Genomic DNA, 9527 nt, shown 5'->3' on the forward strand with positions numbered 1-9527 from the left:
GCACCTAGGAAAGGAGCAGAAGATGGCCCAGGTCCTTGGGCCTCTGCACTCACGTGGGAGACCTGGAAGAAGCAGCTGGCTCCTGGCTTCTGATTGGCCCAGCACTGGCCATTGCAGCCATTTGGGGAGTGAACCAGCAGATGTAAGATCTTTCTCTGCCTCTCTTTCTCTCTCTCTGTAACTCTGCCTTTCCTTTTTCTTTAAAAACAACAGAATTCTTTTTTAAGATTTATTTGTTTGAAAGGCAGAAATGCAGAGAGGAGAGAAAGAGACAGAGCGTGAGAGAGAGCTTTCATCTACTGGTTCATTCCCCAAGTGGCCATAACGGCCAGGGCTGGGCCAGGTGGAAGCCAGGAGCTTCTTCCAGGTCTCCCACGTGGGTGCAGGGGTCCAAGTACTTGGGCCATCCTCTGCTGCTTTTCCCAGACACATCAGTAGGGACTTGAATTGGTGCCCGTAAGGGATGCCAACACTGCAGGCAGAGGCTTAACCTTCTACTCCATAGCACTGGCCCCATAACTCTGCCTTTCAAGTAAATAAATCTTTTCAAAAAAAAAAAAATCAGAAAGTGTCACACAAAATCTTATGTTACATGAATTTGTTTCAACTTTCAAAATGGATGACTACATGACAGAAATACTTGACCAGTATGTATCTGTAGATTTTCCTTACTATTTGGGTGTTTTATAGAATTTCAGCTTAATACTGGACTAGCAAATATTCTTGGATTAATAGCTCGCTGCTGTTGCCCTGATAAATACATCTTTATATTCTTGTACCTGGGAAAGCAGTACTCATGAGTAATGGGTTTTCCAGCTGCGAGACAGCGAGTTGTTGGACAAACACAGCAAGGAAATGAATGTCTGCAGTGACATTCTTACTCAACAGTTCTTGGCAATCATGAAAACGACCATTCATCAAACACTGGCACAGAAAAAGCCTCAGAGCTAGGCAGTGAAAACCTCAGCAATAAAACCTTGTTCCTCCCGTGAAAGACACCGCTAACTCCCCACCCCAGAAAGTCTTGTTCCTCCCTCCCATGGCTTACCAGTGTCTCTGGGCAGCAGCTGTCCAGCCCCCTTTGCATGTGGGCTGAGTCATGTGTCTCCCGAGGAAGTGAGAGGGTTGAGTGTCCCTTCTAGACCAAGGCATTCAAGTCAGACCTGCTCCTGCGTCTCCTGCCCAGGCCACCAGGTGGAGTTTGAGTCCCTGAATCATCTGGTAGTGGGACGTTTCCCACTATCCAGAACGCCCACAGGGGACAAGTATGAGAAAAACACAGACGTCTAACATATTAAACTTCTGAGATGTTAGGGCGCATTTGTTACAGCAACTAAACATCGACATCCATTCATGGCAGCAGATAACTAAGGATTCTGTGCCTTTTGTGGGACTATAGAGATGACTAACCTAGAATTCTTTCCTCAAAAATTTGCATTCCAGTAGGACAGCCTGAATATATATACCACCCATGGAAGAGCAGTTGGTGACCAAAAATCCTGCATACCCCAATCGCTATTGAAGAAATAGAAAGAAATTTAAAAAGAAACAGGCTTTGTGGCACAGTGAGTTAAGCTGCCCCTTGGCACGCCCACATCCCATAATGGAGTGCTGGTTTGAATCCTGGCTATTGCATGCTTCCAATTCAGCTAATGCACCTGGGAGTCAGCAGACGATGGCCCAAGTAGTTGTGTTCCTGCCACCCACGTGGAGACCCAGGTTGAGGTCTGGCTTCTGCCTTCAGCCTGGCCCGGCCCTGGCTCCTGTGGGCATTTGGGTCGTGAACAAGTAGATGGAAGAGCTCTCTATATATCTCTTCTCCCCCCTCTCCTACCCCATCACTCTGCCTTTCAAATCAATCTTTTACAAAACAAGTAGGGACAGCAGCTGGGACTACAGGGTGAGACGCTGCTCGCTGTAGTGCGGCAGGTTTAGTCTCTGCAGCAGTAGCAGCCCACATCAGAGCGCCGATTCCACTCTCCGATGCTGCACTTCCAGCCCCGCTTCCTGTAATGCACATGGGAAGGCAGCAGTGGACAACCCTAACCCAAGCCCTAGCCATGCGGGAGACCAGGATGGAAATCCTGGCACAGCCTTGGCTGTTGCAACCATTTGGTGTGGGAACCAGAGGATGGGAGATTCTCTCTCTCTCTCCCTCTCTCTCTCTCTCCCTTTCAAATAAACTAATAAATATTTAAAAAGAAATAAATAAAAACAAATAAGGGGCCGGCGCTGTGGCATAGTGGGTAAAGCCGCCTCCTGCAGTGCGAGTATCCCACATGGGCGCCGGTTTGAGTCCCGGCTGCTCCACTTCTGATCCAGCTCTCTGCTATGACCTGGGAAAGTAGTAGAAGACGGCCCAAGCCCTTGGACCCCTGCACCCACGTGGGAGACCTGGAGGAAGCTCCTGGCTCCTGGCTTCGAATCCACGCAGCTCTGGCCATTGTGGCCATCTGGGAGTGAATCATTAGGTGAAAGACTCTCTCTCTCTCTCTGCCTCTGCTTCTCTGTAACTCTGCCTTTCAAATAAATAAATAAATAAATCTTAAATAAAATAAAAGATTTCTTTAAAGGCATCAGGCCCAGATTATTTTGTAGGCAAATTTTAGCAAACCCATCAATAAAATGATAGTATAGTTACATTATTCTAAAGCAAAAAACAATATGGAAAACTCCTAATTTATCCTATGAATTTAAAATTATGCTCCCTGTTATAAACATCAGGCAAGACCACACACACACACCCCAAATCTCATCTGGAATATGACCAGTTTAGAAACAAGAAACCTGGGGCCAGCATGGCGGTGTACAGGATTAAGCCACTGTCTTCGGTGCTGGCATCCTGTGTGAGTGACAGTTCATGTCCCGGCTGCTCCACTTCCCATCCAGCTCCATGTTAACGGCCTGAGAAAAGCAGCTGAAGATGGCCCAAGTGCTTGGGCTCCTGCACCCATGTGGGAGATCTGGATGAAGCACTTGGCTCCTGACTTCAGCCTGGCCCAACCCTGGCTGTTGCATCCATCTAAGGAGTGAACACGCAGTGGGTGGAGGATCTGTCTCTTGCCATCTATCTATATAACACTGATCTTCAAATAAAGAAATAAAGTTTTTAAGATTTATTTATTTTATTTGAAAGTCAGAGTTACACAGAGAGAGGAGAGACAGAGAGACAGAGAGCTCTTCCATCTGCTGGTTCACTCCCCAATTGGCAGCAATGGCCGGAGCTGTGCCAATCTGATGCCAGGAGCCAGGACTTCTTCCGGGTCTCCCACGTGGGTGCAGGGGCCCAAGGAGTTGGGCCATCTTCTACTGCTTTCCCAGGCCATAGCAGAGAGCTGGATCAGAAGTGGAGCAGCCTGGGGTCTCGAACTGGCGCCCACATGGGACGCCAGTGCTTCAGGCCAGGGCATTAACCACAGCGCCGGCCTGAAATAAAATCTTTTTAAAAAGAAAAACAAGAACCCGGGCCGGCGCCGCAGCTCACTAGGCTAATCCTCCGCCTAGCGGCGCCAGCACACCGGGTTCTAGTCCCGGTCGGGGCGCCGGATTCTGTCCCGGTTGCCCCTCTTCCAGGCCAGCTCTCTGCTGTGGCCCGGGAGTGCAGTGGAGGATGGCCCAGGTGCTTGGGCCCTGCACCCCATGGGAGACCAGGAAAAGCACCTGGCTCCTGGCTCCTGCCATCGGATCAGCGTGGTGTGCCGGCCACAGCGCGCCGGCCGCGGCGGCCATTGGAGGGTGAACCAACGGCAAAGGAAGACCTTTCTCTCTCTCTCTCTCTCTCACTGTCCACTCCGCCTGTCCAAAAAAAAAAAAAAAAAAAAAAAAAAACAAGAAACCTACCACATGACTGAACCACACTTATGTGAGTAATCGACCTGGGAGAAGTACAAGTTTTATCCAAAGATTTGTACAGAAATGTTCACAACAGCTCTATTTACAATAACAAAACCTTGAAACAGCACCAATGTTCACCAATATGTGGATAAGCAAATTATCCACACGGAGAAATAACACTCAGTGATAAAAGTGCATGATCTGGCTGGCGCCGCGGCTCACTAGGCTAATCCTCCACCTAGCGGCGCCAGCACACCGGGTTCTAGTCCCGGTTGGGGTGCCGGATTCTGTCCCAGTTGCCCCTCTTCCAGGCCAGCTCTTTGCTGTGGCCAGGGAGTGCAGTGGAGGATGGCCCAAGTGCTTGGGCCCTGCACCCCATGGGAGACCAGGAGAAGCACCTGGCTCCTGCCATCGGATCAGCACGGTGCGGCGGCCATTGGAGGGTGAACCAACGGCAAAGGAAGACCTTTCTCTCTCTCTCTCTCACTATCCACTCTGCCTGTCCAAAAAAAAAAAAAAAAAAAAAAAAAAGTGCATGATCTATTATTGCCACAATATCAAAAATAAATTTCAAAATAATTATGCTGAGTGAAATAAGCCACCTTCCCTCCAAAAAGAGCACAAACTGTAACAATCATTCCACTCAGAGAAAATTCTAGAAGACACAAACTAATTGGGAGTCGCAGAGAGCAGGTCAGGGTCACCTGGGGTGGGAGATGGGAAGGAAAGGGAAGGCAGAACCAGTGGCCAAGCAGGCCCTGGGAGCGAGGCTGTGTATTTCCACAATGTCCACCTGTGTCACCACTCATCACATTACATGCTTCATTTTACTAATTTTGTTTTTATTTGAAAGGCAGGGAGAGAAACAAGAGAGAGAAAGAACTTCCATCGGACAATTCACACCCAAATGCCCACAACAGCCAGATCTGGGCCAGGCTGAAGCCAGGAGCCTGGAATCCAGTCCTGCTCTCCCATTTGTGTGGCAGGGGCCCAACTACTTGAGCCGTCACCTGCTACCTCCCAGGGTGTGCATTAGCAGGAAGCTGGGGCAGAGCCAGGACCCAAACCCAGATGTGGGGTGCCGGTGTCCCAAACCACACCTGAACTGCAGTGCCCTGCACCTTCCCCCACAGCAGACCCTCTTAAATCAGTTTGCTAACACAAGGTAATATCTGGACCACCACATCTGAGCCTCATCTACAGAATGCAGTTATCATCATCTGTTGATTGGCAAATCAGATGAAACCATGAATGTAAAGCTGTTTTGTAAACTGTGCGCACCAGAGGACAGGGACGTTGTGTAATCTTCACTACTGTTTATGTCGTCAATGCTGTCATCACAGCCACAGTCAGGACCACCTCTGGCTGCCGGCAACCCACACTGAGGTCGCCAGGATGCTGCGTCCATTTAACTTAAAGGAAAACAAACAAATCCAGTAAGCTCTCCAGTTCCTAGCCTGACTGGGAGGAGAGGGCATCAGGCGGATAAACAGCCCAGGGTGTTCCGGGAAGTGAGGCAAATCAGGTTGTGAAAGGCCCAGGTACACAATTGCCTGCTGGGGACCCGGAGCAAGCACTCACCGGTCACGGGAACCCTCTCTGCCTGGGTTAACTCTGGCCTAAATACAATCGGGGACAAACCTTCTGCTACAGACATCTAAGCACCCGAGGCCTCCACAGGTAGACCAGGAGCTGCCAGACATGATGGCAAGAGCCAGCTGTTTCCAGGCTGTAAGGGGAGGTGGCACAGAAGGACCTCAGGGAGGATCCAAGGCGAACAGGAATTGCAAGCCTGCGGCGCTGCCTTGGCAGAAAAGCTCAGGATGGGCGGGCATTCGGCACAATGGTTCAGGCACCTCTTGGGACATCTGCATCCCGTGTCAGAGTGCCGGGGTACGAGTCCTGGCTCCACTCCCAGTTCCAGCTTCCTGCTCATGGACACCCTGGGAGGCAGCAGGTGAATGGCTTAAGTGGATGGGTCTGTGCCACCCACGTGCGGACCCAGATTCATGTCCTGGCTCCTGGCTGTGGCCTGGTCCAGCCCCTGTTGTTGCAGGCACTGAACCACAGATAGGAAGATTGAACAAGCAGATGTGAGTTCTCTCTCTCCTCACTCCCTCCTTCTGCCTCCCCCATCTCTGCCTACCAAATAAGTCAAATAAACAAACAAATAAAATATTTCTTTTTAAAAAAACCAGACTTAGGAAACGAAGCCTGGACACTAGAGAGCAGCAGACCCCTAGCGAGCACTCCGCTCTCTGCACCGTCTCCTAAGCCTCTCGGTGCCTGCTGAGGCAGGCACTGCTGTGCCTGGATAGGATGCAGCAGATTGCAGGTGCAGAGTTTTTTGTAAATTGCCCAAGACCAGACAACTAATAACAGATGAGGCTCACCCAACATCACAGGCCGGCCTTACCTACAAATCAGCCAGTTGTGCTAACTGCCTGGGAGACACAGGAGATGGGGCAGAGCACAGGGCAAGACTGCAAAAGATGCAGGTTCTGCATGTATAATTCCACGACAGGTCAGGTGCCGCACGGGGCCTGGAGAGGGGGAGGCTCCGAGTGGAGGGATGCATCCTTCCCCATCCTTCTCATCATGGACAGAGGGACAGCCTCACTGTGAAAAACTCAGGCTGGCTTTGGATGAAGTCTTTGGATGACTCGGGAAAAGTTTGTCTACTGGGAAGTCCTTGACTAGGCTTGGTGTGTGAATAGCAATTTGCAAGACATGTGGATAAATGCATTGTTTCTGTCACGAGAGAGTCAAGTGCCTTGGGCACAGCCCCTGGGGGCCTCTTGCCGCCACAGTTGAGTCAGGGTACTTCACGGGACTGAGAGGATAAGAGATGTTACAGAAGGCACCCATGTGTCCTTGGCTCACTGGTGAAAGTCAGCTCCCTTTCCCCCTCTTCCCAACTGGGCCACCAGGGGGTGGTGCAGGCAGGAGCAGAGGAGCTGCCTCTGGCAGGGTGCTGTCACCCTTGGAGCTGGGACGGAACAGCACAGCCCTGGTGCCGTGCAATCCCAGATAGCCACCCAGTTCAAAAGACTGGGGTCGGCTGGTGCCATGGCTCACTAAGCTAATCCACCACCTGCAGCACCAGCACTCCAGGTTCTAGTCCCACTCGTGGCGCCAGTCTGTCCCGGCTGCTCTCTGCTCTCTGCTGTGGCCCGGGAAGGCAGTAGAGGATGGCCCAAGTACTTGGGCCCTGCACCCACATGGGAGACCAGGAGGAAGCACCTGGCTCCTGGCTTGGGATCGGCACAGCACCGGCCATAGTGGCCATTTAGGGGATGAACCAACGGAAGGAAGACCTTTCTCTCTGTCTCTCTCTCTCACTGTCTAACTCTGCCTGGAAAAAAAAAAAAAAAAAAAGACTGGGGTCATGGAACAGGGAAGGCAGACGGGCTTGCAGACCTCCTGCTGGCCACTCCCATATGGCTCTTCGTGGGTTCTGGACACCTCCCCAGCATACCTCACTCCAAATCTCAGGCCTCTTTGCCTCATTCCTGCTGCCCCCACCAGTCCCAGTCATCAGGGTTCTTCTTCCCAAGACTGGCTATGGAGTGGGACACAGGTACCCCAGGGGCCCTGTTTTCCTTGCTACTACTCTTGGCTAGATAGGAGTAGGCAGGGTGCAGACTTGAGTGTACCACTTTGCCTCACTAAGCCTGTTTTCTTGTCACCAAAAAGAGCCCACCCTAGCCAAGGGAACTAAGAAAGTTCAAAGCCCACAGGGCTGCCAGCATTGTGGCACCATAGGTTAAGTCACCATTTAGGACACCCACATCCCATATCAGAGGTCTGCTTAAAGTCCCGGCTGCTCTGCTTCTGATCCAGCTAGCCCCTGCTAAAGCGCCTGGGAAAGCAGAGGAAAATGGCCTAAGTGCTTGAGTCCCTGGCCACCCACATGGGAGGCCTGGATAGAGTTCCTGGCTCCCGGCTTTGGCCTGTCCCAGCTCCAGCTATAGCAATCTTCTGAGGAGTGAACCAGCAAGTAAAATGAAAATAACTTTTTTTTAAAGTTTGCAGAGAAATGGAACTAAAAGATAAGTTAAAGAGAGCTGGTAAAATTCTTGCGTTCCCTGAGCTCTGTTCATATGGATGTACAGAGTTAGAATGATATTATTGTTAAAGTTGGAGAGCAAGCTGTAGGAGTGTCTGAGCATGCGTGCGTCCATAGGTGACGCTCATGTTTGATTAGTTACAAAGGTAAGGAAGGAGACTGAATGGTTGACAATGGCTTATCTCTGGGCCAGGAGATGAGAATGGTTGAATGATTTCTTGTTACTTTGTGCACCTTTGTACTGTTTGGATTTTTTAAATGAGTGTATTTTGCTATATTTTAATGGATATCTTGTATATTGCTGTTTTATTTTACAAGTAAGCGTGGTAACAAACAAAACAATAAGCACATATAAATCACACTAGCCAGACTTTTTGAGTTTTTCTTTTCTCTCTGAAGGTGTTCTGTTACGGGTCACGGAGGGGAGGGCGGCTGCTGGAGCAAGTCTTGTGGATTCTTTTCCTCAGCTTAGTATAGAAATAAAAAGCTGGGACACAATTTGCAAAGAGGCAAAAACTTTTATTACACAGAAAAGAAGCTTTTATTTGATTGGCAAGCAACAGAGAAGTGTCTGGTCCAAGAGGAGACCAGGCAGAGTGCCCGAGCAGGACACTGGCTTTTAGGAAGTGTCCTGGGTTTTAAGGCATTACTGTTTCATTTTGTTTTTTTCATTGGATCATTCTTTTGGGGTGCCCATTGGATGGGAGTTTCTTTTTCTATTTTTTTAAGATTTTTATTTATTAATTTGAGAGGTAGAGTTACAGTGAGAGGGAGAGACACAGAGAAAAGTCTTCCTTCCATTGGTTCACTACTCAAATGGCCATAATGGCCGGAGCTGAACCCATCTGAAGTCAGGAGCCAGGTGCTTTTTCCAGGTCTCCCATGCAAGTGCAGGGGCCCAAGCACTTGGGCCATCTTCTGCTTTCCCAGGCCATAGCAGAGAGCTGGATCGGAAGAGGAGCAGCCGGGACTAGAACTGGCGCCCATAGGGGATGCCAGTGCCACAAGCCGAGGATTAACCTGTGCCACAGTGCCGGCTGGACAGGGGTTTCATATACGTATGTTGATTGGCTCAGGGCTCATGGAGATAGTGGGGGTCTCTGGAGACTGGCCATCTCCTTAGGGGCTCAGCCTCCTCTCCTCTGCTAGCTCTGGGTGAAAGATTGCAGCCACCCTGGAGCGTGATTTAAAGCCGTCAGGTCACACAAGATAGCCTGGATCTCCTGGAACCAGTCTGGCTCTCCCCAGGGGCTCAGCCCCTTCCCCTGCCAGCTCTGAGTGAGAGATTGCACCCACCCTGGAGGCGTGATCTAAAGCCACAAGATCACACACCAGCACAAGAAGCTGGTAGTGGGGGAGATGCCGGTTGGTCTGGACAGGCAGCCTGCTTGTGAAGGAGTTCCACCTGTGTCCGAGGGGCCTGCATGCCCACAGCCCCACTGCACAGACTCGCATTCATTCTCTGCTCTCACCAATGACCACCCCCACGGTACCCCTGGAAAAGCAAGAAAGTAACAGGCATCAGTGAGCCAGCCCCTTGGGTTTCTCAGACTTAGAGGGGGCTCATTACATCCCTTAGGGGCAGTGTCTTATTTCAGCCTGTAACCCCCCACACACACACACA

Source organism: Oryctolagus cuniculus, chromosome 15 (assembly GCF_051225735.1).
Source record: "Oryctolagus cuniculus isolate XC-2025 breed Fujian yellow rabbit chromosome 15, ASM5122573v1, whole genome shotgun sequence".
Lineage (NCBI taxonomy): Eukaryota > Metazoa > Chordata > Mammalia > Lagomorpha > Leporidae > Oryctolagus > Oryctolagus cuniculus.